Source organism: Patiria miniata, unplaced genomic scaffold (assembly GCF_015706575.1).
Source record: "Patiria miniata isolate m_02_andy unplaced genomic scaffold, ASM1570657v1 HiC_scaffold_9, whole genome shotgun sequence".
NCBI lineage: Eukaryota > Metazoa > Echinodermata > Asteroidea > Valvatida > Asterinidae > Patiria > Patiria miniata.
In genome coordinates, this window is record NW_024037076.1 from 9,208,363 (window position 1) to 9,223,016 (window position 14,654).

Here is a 14,654-nt window from a genome sequence, read left to right on the forward strand (position 1 = left end):
CCCCCCCGAAAAATTCCTGGCTACGCCACTGCCAGAGACCGCATGCAATACTTGCCGTGATGCTCAAATGTTGTACATGTACTACTAAAAAGCAAGCGGATATGGACTAGTGGGCACTGAGACCTATCATGAAGTGTTTTACTTTTTGCGAAGTTCAAGACACAATTTTCAACAATTTTGCTAGAGCCGGGCATGTGGGGATACGTGGGGATGATCTTGATTTTAGCGGATGACATAGCCCTGCAGAGTGGAGCAGAGTGGAGACGGAGTGTCGAGCTGAACTTCAACACCTAGAAAACGGAGTGCATGCATTGGTGTTCAACATCGGCGACCATGATGCTCCGAGGACCAACGGAGGCATGTCTCTCAAGCTCGTTAATGACTTCACGTACCTCGGCGCCAGGATGAAAGTACTGAGAAGGACATCTAGGTGCAGAAGGCTTTGGTTTGGAAAGCTCTTCATGACATGCAGAAAATCTAGAGGTCAAGCCCATCAAAGAAGCTCAAGTTGAGATACTTCCAAGCAGCAATTGAGACGATTCTTCTATACGGTGGTAGCGAGACGTGTACTTCCACAGCAGCCCAGACCAAATCACTCGATGGGTGCTACAAGCAGATGCTCATCAGGATGGCACAGAATGTCAGCTGGAATGCCCATATGACAAACACTAAGATCTAGGGCAACCTGCCGAAGGTCTCCGAGCAGGTCAAGTCAAAGTGTCTGAGCCTTTCTGGGCACTGCTACAGACACCCGGAGTTGCCAGCAAGTCGATTGATCCTCGAGAAACCAAGCAGAGGTGGCCAGTCAAGACCATGGTGAGGACGATGAAGGATGATGTGAGGATGGAAGAGCTCGCTAGCTGCATGAACAGTTGTGGCGTGTGCGTCATCACGCTCGTCTCAAGCAGCCACTTGGGTCGACGGAGTGAGTGAGTGGGGATAGTGGGTTCCAAGGGGCGTTTCTTTGGGGCTGGGTAATGAGTATGAAGTGGGGTGAATTCTGCCGGGTGGGAGAATAACTAGGTGTGTAGTTGGCTAGGGATGCAGAGGGAGGGGAGCGAAATTTCTTTTCAGAACAAGATCGAACAGTATCAAAAGAGGGCGTTCTCTCTGCAATATGCATATTCATGATGTCCAGGGAAATAAGAGAATTAATTATATAACAAGGAATAATAGTGTTTAAATCACCGACGATTGGCAGCTGATTCGTGGACTGTTTGGAAGAAGTCCCGACTTCTAATCAGGTGATCCGAGTTCGAATCTCAGTGAGCATATTTCACTTCTTCTCATTTTACCTTTTAAATAAGACAAGCTCTGAAGGAACATTTCTCACAAAACGTAAAGCCTATCATGGGTTTGTGTTGTGGAGAACAAGGCATTAGATATGCAGTTAATAGGCCAATCAGAAGATGGAAAGTGGATGTCGTTTGGAAAAAAACAGATTCGTGTGGGGGGGAGGGCTAGGTATATAGGGAGTTTGTTGTTCATCATGGTGGCTAAATGTGTTCATCAGTGAAAGACTCAAAGACAATCTGAAAGTTGCATGCACCAATTACTAATTTATTGATCAATTTTTGTAAATGGGTAGCAACATCGTTTGCATGTATGTGGAATTTTAAACCCAAATTTTCTCCAAAGCAATGTAGTTTCTGGACCAATAAGACATTATTAATGCTGTATCCCGAGTGTTGAAGAAAGTGTGCCTTCTTGAGGTGAATCGCCTATCCTTTGTCATTGTTCTCAACATCACTGTCGTCAATATCTTCATCTGCCAAGACTTGAGCTGTAAGTGACTGCAGATCAGTGAGGATTGTACTCAAGGGAGCTGTATTGGCAAAGATTGACAAAATACCATTAGGCGCCTATGAAGGCAAAACTAAAGTCTAAACTCTGTCATTTTCCAATAAATATGGGCTTGGTTTAAAAGAATGATATTCGTTTACTTGTCTTAATTTCTTCACAAGAGCTAGCATTTCACAAGGCAAACTAGAACAAGGCTTCTGTTATCCTGTTAAGAATGACATCATTACCTTTTGGTTTGGCATGGTGTGCTGGTTGACCCTTGACCTGCCCTTGTTTTGCTGCATCCTGATTGGCTGGTGTCTGGGTTGATTCATCCATCTCACTGTCGAGTCTCCGTGCTGCGGCCCGCTGTGCCTTGTACTGACCGACAAGGCCTTCTTGCTTCAGCGTTGCCTGGTATTAGAAGAAACAACACAAGGTTCATAAAGGTTAAAACAGCAAGCTTTTTGTGTACATGTAGCAAGGCTTTCAAGCAGACACGTCTGGAAAGTAGGAGGACAGCAGGATCAAAAATTTTCCTCCCAAAAAGGATGAAAGTAGGACTTCAGAGGACAAATCAGGATGAAAGGTGGGACTTTTGTGGGCCTTCAGGTGTAGTTTTGTTTGTTGATACCCACCCATTGCCAGAGCATCATAGGACTTATTTGGTTGTACTCACAACACTTGTGCTCCATCCTCAACTAAGCTCTTGGAAGTACAGTTGCAGTACTCCTGCATGCACTCCAGCCCTTCATTGTGTGATTTACACATGACAGTGTGTATAACATGACAGTGTGTATTGCATTTTTGGAGTTGTGGTCACGTAAATAGGAAAAAGTAGGAAAAGGAATACTTGAAAGCACGTGCTGCTTGTAATGGACTCAATTCCAAAAGCGAAGTGTGAAGGTGCATAAGCAGGGTCGTAGTCATCCTGGTGGAAAGGGGAGGGTCATTTTAACCATGAAGTGGACCTTTTCATGTCTAAATACAGTTGATTACTCGGAAATACACAGCCTGGTGGAAGGGAAGGGCCATTTTTACCATGAAGTGGACCTTTTTTAATCTTATAAACAATTGATTACACATGGCAATACACATTTGAGTAAAACTCATATCAATCTTGAGGGAAAAGTAGACCTGCCGCTGGGGGGGGGGGGGGGGGGGGGGGGGAGTCGTCCGACCCCAACAACCCCCTCCCTGCCTAAGTCCTGGTAAGTGACCCACACTGGTTTTCAGTCAAGCCTCATCCCCAACCACATTTTTGACAGAATGTGCAAGGAAACTATAATGTTACTGCAAATGAAAAACATAAGGTATAAGTGCAGGACTCACCAAATAGTCATTCTTGCACTTCATGGTTAGGGAGTTCATGTGCACAAATTTCAAAATCTTTATTCTGCAGATCACCACAATATATTACAATAAACTGAACTCACTATGATCACGAGAAAGATTTTCCGGCTTATTTTAATTGATTCACTACAGACTTTAATTTAAAGTCAGTCATTTACAGGCAACGAACGAAAGATTCCAAATTTAGATTCCAAAATCATGTTGACACTTGAAAGGAGACACTTAAAATGAATCCATGCAAGAAACGGCTGCGATATATGATTCCATCAGATACCGCAAAGATGTTCTGTGATGTTTTTTTAGAAAGCACAACAGAGTTAAGTAAATTTAGGGGAAGTTCCTTTTTTTCAGGCAGGGACTTACAACCAAATACACAGATCACGTCAGTTGGCAATTTGAAATGTTGTCACCAAGGAATTACAGCCAGGAAAGCACCAACGTGCTGACCAAAGAATTTTCCTTGTCTTGATCCTATCTCTATGGACTCCTCTCAGCAAATAATGCTGTTGAACCAAATATGTGCAAGGATGCCAGGCACACTGCAGCAATGATGCGCAAGTGCCAGTATTCAAATATAATATGGTTTGAGGGTGGATATAGATGGTATAAGCTCCCTGATCTATTGGACGTTGACAAACTACATGTAGTTCCGGAGGCGATAGTTCAACGGCTGCTTGGGCTCATGTTACCGCATGGGTATTTACCCTGTGCGTGACTACTCGCTTGCGGAACTTGGTTAACAACAAAACTAGCGGCTGGCATGCAATGGTGAACGGACCAGTGGAAAATCAGCTCTTGATCATGAATATGTATGAGGTATAGTAAACTTATCTTCCTCTCTGTCACTGTTAAGGATGACAAGTTTTCAAGGGGTCCATACAAACCTACCATGAGTAGGTTCCTGTCTTTGTCAGCCTCTCTCAACAGGGCTGTGATTCTATCAATTTCCAACTGCAGTTGTTCCTCCTGTGTCTGCAGCATCTGAGCGGATCTCTCCCTCTCACGTGTCGTCTGCCGTTCAAGCTGCCTCAAAGAAACAACTGGAGTAGATACCAACAAATGAGTCAAACTCCTGAATGTTTGGAGACTGGACATAAATACAGGCATAATGACCTATATTTGCTCAAGACAAATTAGCTTAAAGTCAGTCTCTTTAAAGTTAAAATGGTGCTCAGAATAAAACTACATATCTGAAAAATGTGTCACACTGCTAAGCAGTGAAAAGGAAAAACTTATCACACTTTCTGCATGTTCTGAGACACAAAAGGCTGTTTCTCAGCCTTGTAGCATTGCTATTGTTGCTAGCATCACGGTTTCGGGTGTGATCCCTTGCTACATGGCATATACAGAGTTATAGCTTATTACTAGTGCCCCTTGAGCAAAGACACTGATAAAATAGGGAACTCCAGCATATAGGGATACAGGATTTCACACGAGATTACCAAATCTAAGTAAGTTTTATCTTCAAAAACATGAAAGCAAATATCTAAGCCAGGGAAAGCCAATGAGCTCGAAAGCTTGATTGGTTAAATTATCATTACACTGAAGACAAACGTTCCAATAAGCACATGGTCTTTTATGAGAGAGCAGTGCATTACATAGCAGAGTAGTTACATGTATGGCAAAATGCCAATGGAAGAATGAGCTGACGTATTCTTAATATTACCAGCTTTGGCCTGTTCACGTCTTGCATCATTCAGTCGTTTCTCCATCTCTGCAAGCTGATTGGTCAATTGAGTCTCCATGGCTACCATCTTATCCACAGAGGCTGAAGCAATAAACACACACCAAATGATATCAATAAAAAATACAAACATCTCAAACAGCAGTGCGGGCATCAAACACCAAGTAATCACTTTCCCAATTCTTCAATTGAAAATAGACTTTCGAGCCAAACTTAAGTAAGAGAATTTAGAAGGTATTCAAATGGACGAAAATTGTTAAAAAATGTAAACCTGCTCCGCAAAATGAGAGCCAAGTAATTAAGCACATTTAAAAAGTAAACTCTTGTAAAGAAGTGATTGTCTTAATTTAGTACAACAAAATATTCGAACAATTTTAATGCGCATGATTTTGTTATCAAAATAAATTGAATAAATTCAAACAAGCATGGTTTCACTGTTTATCAATGCCAGTATGCCAGTCTTGTCAAAACTCAATTTAAACGTATGATTGAAAGCGCCCATGAAGAATAACATTTCTAATTTTTCTTCTTTAAAATTTGCCAAATATCAGCCAATCTGCTATCTCAAATAAATATCAATACACTGATGATGATCTTAATACTATTTTTATAGAATAAGCTCGGTGTCAATTTTGACAGTCGCAGATGCACACAAATCCTGATCTGGATGTAAAACTTGATCAGTGCTTTTGAATATTCAATGACATCCAAGTTAGAATAATCAAATAATAACAATAATAATAATAATAACTGGATTTATAGAGCGCCAAATTGCCAAAGGATACAAGGTGCTGAAACAAAGAAAGAAGAACCACAGAAAGAACAACAGAAAAACAACAAGGGCGTACGACCAGCTATGGTGTGGGGAAAAAAATGGGTTTTGAGAGCCTTCTTGAAGGTTGGCACAGTATCGGAGTTTCTGATAGGGATGGGTAGACTATTCCACAATCGGGGAGCAGCAATAGAGAAGGCCCGATCACCTGCGAGTTACTATATTATTTGAAAATGCACATCACTACTTGTAGAGCAGAACATGGTTAATAAAACAGATTGTTAAAAAGTGTGAAATAAAGATTTCGACTAGTAACAGAACTATGACATTGAGTTCAGGTCAGGGAGGAGGGTAGTCTATGTAATAGACCCATGGCGAATGCCATGGGTCTATGATATGTGAGCCGATTCGCTGAATTATTAGGCAAGACCCCGCCTCTTGACCAATCAGCGGGCGCTTTCTAAATCCAGTCTTCGGTCATTCACCCGTTGTGCGTCATAAACAATGGATTAAATAGCCCGGGGTCACGCGCTTTGTTATCATGTTACGCGATAAAGCGCCCGGCTGTTGTTGCATTACAAAACACTGCATTCGAATTGACCAATCAAACGTTTAGTCCTGATTTGGGAATGAAATGACGTCACGATTTAGTCAAGTTGACTCAGATTGGCTGAGGAGCGATATCGCATAAATCTGCATGCTTTTGATATATCAGACGTTAGACAGGAGTCTGGGCTCCATGGATAACGGGTGATACTCAGACTAGCAGGAGGGAGATGAGAATACAATGACATATAAAACCATATTGACCTCGTTCAAACTGACCTCTCTCACTTGACAACTGCAGTTTGGCTAACTCCGTCTTCAGCCTACCGATGGTCCTGTGTGATTCCTGGCTTTCAGACTCGGCACGGTCCAGTTTGCTGGAAACACTCTCAAGATCCTGTCAGCAGGAAACAACACCAATATTACAGAAGAGTCAACCAAATGCAATCATATGCACTAGACTTAGTGACAAAAATTGCATTGTGCAAACTGCTATGAAATCATGATATGTAAAAGGCTATCATAGCATGCAAGCAATTTAAGTGTAAGAACAAAGTGTTTTTCTGAATCAAAAATTATATTTTTTTAAAATAAATCACATCGTTCAAAATACCCACCTTCGACCTTTCCTGAAGTTGGGATTCCAATTCCTGCAGTCTTGCTGCATCTTGCTCTTGTCTGACTTCAACTAATCGTAATAAATGCATGAAAGCAATCAATACGAGTGTCTCCAATACAAGTGTGTGCGAGTTTGTCTAATTGGCCTACCGCTGTAGAATCGCATTAGAATTGGGTCAACACAGCTTAAGAAATATTGTCTAATTACAAGACATACAAATGGACGAAGAACGCGCAACATCTGAGACAAACAAATCTTAGCGAACAAAAATTACATTTGGTTCGTTAGTGTTATAGAATGCCTAACCCACCTCACTCCTCCAAAATCCTCCTAGCGGTTTTGGAGGATTCTAGAGGATTGAGGATGAATGGTGATTGAATCAAATGAGGATTCTGGAGGATTGAGGATGAATGGTGATTGAATCACCTGAGGATTTTGGATGATTGAGGACGAATGGTGATTGAATCACCTGAGGATTTTGGATGATTGAGGACGAATGGTGATTGAAGCACCTGAGGATTTTGGATGATTGAGGATGAATGCATTTTGAGGCAGGACTGTCTGATGATTTTGAAGGATTTGGCGTTGGTTATCCTTCATTTAAACACGAGTGCAAAATTTTGGGATGAGGAGGATTTTGGAGGATTGAGGATGAATGCATTTTGAGGCAGGACTGTCTGACAATGTTGAAAAATTTAGGCAGTGTTGCAAAATTTTGGAGGATTTGGGAGGATTGAGGATGGTTCTTAGCAAAAAGGGCCTAGGGAGTTAGGGTTAAGCATGTTAAGTAGCACCATTGGAACTGGAATCTAACACAACTTGAGTTTTCATCCAATAGAAGCTAGTAATCAGTCATGCGCACATGTACAATAATTTTACTAACGGACTGGATAGGGTTGTCTAAGGGGCCTTGCTGACTTGCAAACGGCGATAGGTCAATTGTCCTAACTCAGAACTCAGCCATCTCGTTTACATCCTACTATTGTAACCATGTATGTAGCAACTTCATTTCCCAATAAATTAAAGTGGTTTTTTTCAACGTGTAAGACAGACTTTCATTTGTTTCTGTTTAATAATTCATGTTGCTGGCTTTGCTGATAAGAAGAGAGAAAAAAAGATTAGGCTTCTCATGTCAGCAATTTGATAAAGAGACATAATGAAAATGTGAATTATTGCCATGTAGATGACAATATCAAACATCATCCTGAAAACGGTAACAGCATCGAAAATCGTCCAGCTTCCTGTCTCCTTATAAATGTTGGGTTAATACTACTTCATTTACATTGCATAACCAGCCATACCAGAGGAGATTTGATCTTTTGATCCTAACTCTTGAAACTCAAATAAACCTGTTTCAGACTGAGGTTCATGAGTGGGCTGCACCAAATTATTCCGACAATGTTAATCACATTAACGAGAAGTTGAATGTTTGAAACAGTTATTGAAGGCCGGTACATAGTTCATGCAAATGCGAAGTGAATATGACGTCATGAAAATTTCTCTGCAAAAAAAAGAAAAACACCGAAGTTGAAATGTGTTTGACTTTTTGTGAATTTGCAATGCGAAAATTTGCTGTGACGTCACAAATTTTGCTGAGTATCAATCAATCAATCAATCAATCAAGTCGAGGACACATGGCAGCTCAAAGATTACAAACCGGCTTTTTCGAATATCTACGTTGAAAGATTGATGCTCGACTTCAGAGACAAGTTAAACCGCTCATCTGTCAGAAACCAGTCTGAAATGTGTATTTGGGTCCCTCCAATCCCTTTTTTTATTAAAAACAACCCTCGAAAGCAAATCTTCAACAAGACTGTGCTGGTAATGACTAGAGGGTGAGTAAAAAAAAAAAGGAAATCCAAATGTCGGGACTATTATTTTAGTGAAGTTCTGCATGTACAAATGTAGCACTATCAAAATCTAGGATATGAAAGCCCAATTCATAAGCTTTCTGTTAGTACAAGAATCATTCAAATCACTCATGTACTTCTCAAGTTACGGAGTTTTAAACACAACCACCGTTTTTAAGTTCTGTCCATGGATCACAAAAAGGTGTGTGTAACACAAATCCCTGTGTGATTTGTTTTTGTTTTGCTGAAAAAAAACACTGAACTTTTTTGTGATCCGTGAACAGAACCATAAAACAGTGGTTGTGTTTAAATTCTGTAACTTGAAAAGTACATGAGTGATTTCACACATCCTGTATGTTAGTGTCTAGTGAATTACCCTTACATTTTGCTCTGACTTCATCATACTGTTCCTGCATGGTTTCAGAGTCCTGCTTGATCCTCGCTGCTAGGGCATCACGTTCACGTGTCACCTGCTGTAACTCCATCTTCAACTGGTCAAATGATAGTCTAATGCAGCAAATAACAGAAAACTCAAGATCCTATGAAATCTTTACAGAACAATAAAACACACATAGTTATTTTTAGTATATCCCGCGAGTGCAAGTGGAACATGGAATATAGTACATGTATATATGGTACCCACCTTTCAAACAGGGCACTGGGAAGGGCTAATTTCCTTCAGGGTACAGGCACCAGAGAATTGTGAGGAGCTAACTGCCTCATCTAATGTGCGCATGCATTCTGTGGCATGTGTCATGCGCATGCATTCTTTGGCATGTGTCATGCGCATGCATTCTGTGCGCATGTGTCATGCGCATGCATTCTGTGTGCATGTGTCATGCGTATGCATTCTGTGCGCATGTGTCATGCGTATGCAAAACACCTGACCCTTGTCATTGTTCAAACAAATTTCTACCCAAAGGGAGCTCAAAGAAATGATGTCATACCTCCAGAAGAAATTAGCCATTCGGTGGGTACGAGCGAAAGAATGTATGCCTCTGTGTGCCATATGCTACAAGGCCAAATATGAAACTACATTTTCTGTGTTCCACAAGTGCAAGTGGGATGACAAATTTATCTTCGAGCAAACTTGAATAAAATATCATTTACTAAATTGGTTTTCAGACTCTTTTATACCTGTCACCATCGTTTTGCATATTCTCATCATCATCTTTGGTCGGCGTCTGACTACTTGTCTGTATCTCTTGCTCTCTCAGTCTCCACAACGCATCCTTCCTGGCAATCAATCCTAACAACAACAACAACATAAACAAAACCTATTAAAATAAAATACAATCTAATTACCAAAATATGGTGTAAAGACTGATTCATACTTGATGTAAATTTCAGTGCAAATCGAATTTGCTAAATGACAAAATATAAAAATTTGAGTGAGGTCATGAAATTTGCTTTGCTTAATTGGCTGTCATGCGAAGCATGAACCAGCCTTCATACAGAACCTTTGAGCTTCAAAAGAGTAGCTAGAATGACAGTGCATAAATTACAATTCAATTCAAACTCACATTTATATCCATACCAAATGAAAAATATAAGCAGAGAAGACTTGAATAAGTACACGAATAAATAAATGGAACCGTCGAAAATGGGTAAGAAACTTTAACTGAAAAAATGAGAAGAAAACTATGTCAGATATTGGGAGATGAGAAATCGTTTATAGGCACATTTGAAATGATGAGTCGGAGAAGTTTTAGGTTCAGAAATTGAGAGGTTTCAGAACAAGTCAAATTAGAGGAGTTTGGAGGAAGGATGGTGTGTACCTTTGAGGATTTCAATGCGACCAACAGCAAAGCTGATTCGCTGATCAAAGGATCCCAGCCTGACAACCAGGCTGACAGAGACGTTTTAGGTTCAGAAATTGAGAGGTTTCAAAACAAGTACTGGTAAATCAAATTAGAGGGGTTTGGAGGACAGATGGAACATACCTTTGAGGATTTCAATGCGGCCAACAGCAAAGCTGATGCGCTGATCAAAGGATCCAAGCCTGGAAACCAGACTGACAAGATTCTCCTCCATTCACGTGTGTTTCTGTTGAAAACTGTGCCACAAATCAACCAAATAAATGACAAATGTGATTTGATCCACAAAATTAGGTGCAGACTAGTATCAACTAATGCGAGAAGTTAACCATTAGTCACTGGTGAATACTTCTCAGTCGCAACCTTCATTTTTTTGGTCAGACATCTTGTTGTTGTGCTATAACTAACTGTGGCGCTGCAACTACATGTAGTTGTTGGGACTAGTTAGGTGTTGATGGGAAATTTGTGGGAAAAGTTGTCCATGTTTATTCATACATTTGGTATTGATCAAGTGTTCGTTTCAATGGACATTACAACATTTCTTTGTAATTCTTAAAAACTGGAATCAAACACCACCAACGAGAAATTGCATGAGTCCAACATAATCTAACGTGCTTCCTTAGCATTAGACACAGCTGGAGTAATGTAGTGCTGCAAAAGGTAAATGTTGCAAACAGGTGATGACTTTCGCGACTTTTTTTATCACATAATTACTTCCCGACTAGTGAATTCTACTTGTCGCATGCACAGCACTATACAAACTGATTTGCACTCATTTCTTGTTTAAATGTACTAGAAAGGGCATAATCAGTTGTCACAAAGGAAAAATGGAAATCTATATTCAAGTTTAAGTTATTAGAAAACTTAAAATAATATATTAACCCATTCGTCCTTATACTGCCCCTAACACCCTGCCTATTACTCCCTGTATTGCCCAAAACCGCCTGGGCACTCGAGTGATGTATTATGGTTTCTTAATTCAGCGGATACATACAATGCATTACAATGTAGCACAGGTGCCAAGGGGTTAAAATAACATACACAAAAAGCTGACCCCATGCCCGATATCTTTGAACCCTCCACGACCGTTACCATTACCTCTGTAGCAAGGATGTCAGTCGGGGCACGGTCTCTTCATGTGCACTCAGTTTCGCATCTAGGAGCTCTGCAACCTGTTGCACTGATGCCAACTCATCTTGAACACTCTAAAGAAAAAGCAAGATATCAGTTTGCAAAAAGCTTGTTTGATAAAAAGCAAGGTAAGACAGTGCTACAATATGTAAGCATTGAAGCCAGGACAAATGGAAGACGAAAGAATTCAGGGCAAGTGCTGGAAAAGGATTCCTTTTTTAACCTAGTAGCGCCATGTTTTCTTTAATTTATACATAATCATCACAAAGAGTAATGACATAACAAATTCTTGTGGGTATTCTCTTTGCAGATGCCCAACAGTAGAATATAAAACCCTGAAATCCATGAATATCTTAGAGGGTACAACGTTTGTTATGTATGGGACTTGGCGTGTTGGAATTCTTGGACTTGACCATCATTCAAAACAAAATATTACAAGCAGAAAAATTCACCTGCTTCTCAATCTTAAGTTCTTTTCTGAGGCAGGTTCTATGGCCTCTGAACAACAACTATTGATGGTTCAGATGTAGCCCATTGCAAGCAGTAATAACCATCCTGTTTATGAGACAAATTCCTGTTTGAATGTCCATTGAAAATGTAGCATCCATTCAACAGCATGAAAAGATAAAGATTTACAATGTGACAAATCTCTTTTGTGACTTTGTGAGGTTCTGAAAAGAACCGAGGGAAACTCAACGTTTCAACAACAGTATACTGCCTATTCCTTCCTTCCTTCCTTCCTTGAAAGTGCAGCCTCAAATGTATGAGGATAAACGCACTGCCAGAAACACCGGGGCAAACCCATTCTCTTAGCGATAAGTGTTAATGGATTCTTTAACATGCATTATAGAACACACGGGACCTACGGCTTTATGTCCCATCCGAAGGACGAGGCAATAATGGTTAAGTGCCTTGCTTAAGGGCACAAGTGTCCAGATAGACCCGGCCTCAAACCCATGCCACTGTTGCCTCTGAAACACCAGAGCATGAGTCCGGTGCTCTTAACCACTATAGGCCATGACACTCCACCTGCGAAGCATCACACTTAAAGACGTGCTGAGTCAGGCATTATCGCAACGGAGTATAGGTACTCAAGGCACTGGGAGTTATGTCTATTATTTGATGAATGAAGTACATGAGAAATATGAGACTTACATTATTGTCGGCATGAAAGGACATCCATGTGGGCAAATACAAACTGCAATTTACACACTCTTATTTGATAAGGAATCTTCACACATTTCCAAACATGAAATGATATCTTGCAATTTGTACACTGACATTAAAAAAAATTGAAATTAAGAAAAAGGATTTTAAAAAAGTCATGTTTTGAGTCCCACCTGACTCTGTCCCCTCTCAAGTTGGAGCTGTGCATCCCTGTCAGCAATGGAATGTTCCAAGAGGTGGCACTTGTTCTGCAAGCTGGTTGTCTTCTCTTCCAACTCAGTTACCTGGAGAAGACCCAAAAAAAGGAATGTAATGAATTACACCATAACTTGTTTTCTTGTAACCTGAACTACAGGTCTCTGGATTTTCTCTTCAAAAGAAAGTTCCCAAAGATATACATTAGATGTATGTATACAATAGGTCAAATCTCAAAACTGAACTGAAAAAGTGGATTTTTCATTTCCATCACCTAACCACTACAGGGTGTGCAAAACAAACCACAGGTACCCATAACCACAGACAAAGGAATAATGCGAACAAATCTCATGACCATAATTATGGTCTTATCGTAAACTATGGGTAGTAAGCTTTCCATTGATCTCCTGGACGCGTACCAGTACCTCTGGTCATACATCACTGAGTTTCATAGACTTAATAACAAGTCGTTAGATAGTCGTGTTTTGTTCGTGAACTTCAGTCAAACTTCATCGGCGCAGCTGGTATAAGACTAGTATGTAATCGGCTGGGTCGCAACATATCTAACGACTTGACGAGCATGTTCTCGCACCTTTTTCCATATATCATGCGTGCAGTGCAATACATGTGCAGTGAAGTTTGCGATGAGATCCAATGGCAAACCGCTATGCAAATGAGGACTAATTCATTCCATTACATGGGGAGTTTTCTCATCAAAACGTCGGGGACATGCTTGCAGATCTGGCGACGTTTTAACAACCAAATATACTCAGCTTAGTCAGTTGTTTATAGAAACAAAATGTATCATAATACTTAATGTACTCATAATATTTATTTGAGTCGTGTATGCCCTATAATAAATTGTATAATGTTACACAACACGAAGTACAAACCCTCGAAGTAATGAGAATGATTTCCCGTGGCGGCCTAGAATACACGCTGGAATATGAACCAATCAGAGTGCACGCATAGAATTCACTAGCAATTCAAAATACTCCCATATATTGTGTACAAAATTGAAAACGTATTCGCCAAGTCGGTTATTGAACATCAATAGTCAGCATCATTTGGTCTGGGAACCAGACTACGTGCATTGCAGCGATATATTTTTTATGTGTGGCCGTGGAACCAGTAACCGGTACCGTATGCAAAACAATTACAGACTTGGCACCAAGTCTATACTAGGAGTTCCATTGTTTTGAGAATGGTATGTAAAAACCCTCTTGGGACAGTCTGGGGCAAAACATCATGAACACAACCAGACATAAGACAAAGAGCTTCCAGGGATATTTAAGAAAACATGAACAAAACAGGATTTGTGCCTCATCGTAAGTTGCAGTTTGAACATCAAAAAAATGGTACATGAATCTTCCAACAACATTGGCGTGCGGGCCCGGCACAAGACAGTGCCCCAGCTGACATACCAATGCTGTCAGGAACTGCTTTCAGGAATATTTGGGGACGTACAATGTAGTAATGACACTGAATCATGCTGTGGAAGGACTTCCCAGGTCACTTGAATCTGACTTCTGGTGACTTTTTGGGGGGGTGGGGATGTATTTAAAGAACAAGGTTTTAAGCAGTCCAGTTTCCAGCCTTCAGGATTTGCAGGCCTGCATTTGCCGTGAGATGGGCAATTCACGTGATCAACCTACAATGGTGGGATGGACCATGAAATGTATGTGTCAGAGCTGAGGACGGGATTTTGCGTTAAAGTATCCCCATATACAGTTAAATA

The 14,654-nt window shown here is 40.5% G+C and overlaps 1 pseudogene; it reads right to left on the minus strand.

The window, feature by feature from the left end:
- Window positions 1-1,533: 1,533 nt before the first annotated feature.
- The window catches only part of LOC119720796, a 29,205-nt pseudogene continuing 16,084 nt past the window's right edge, over window positions 1,534-14,654 (minus strand).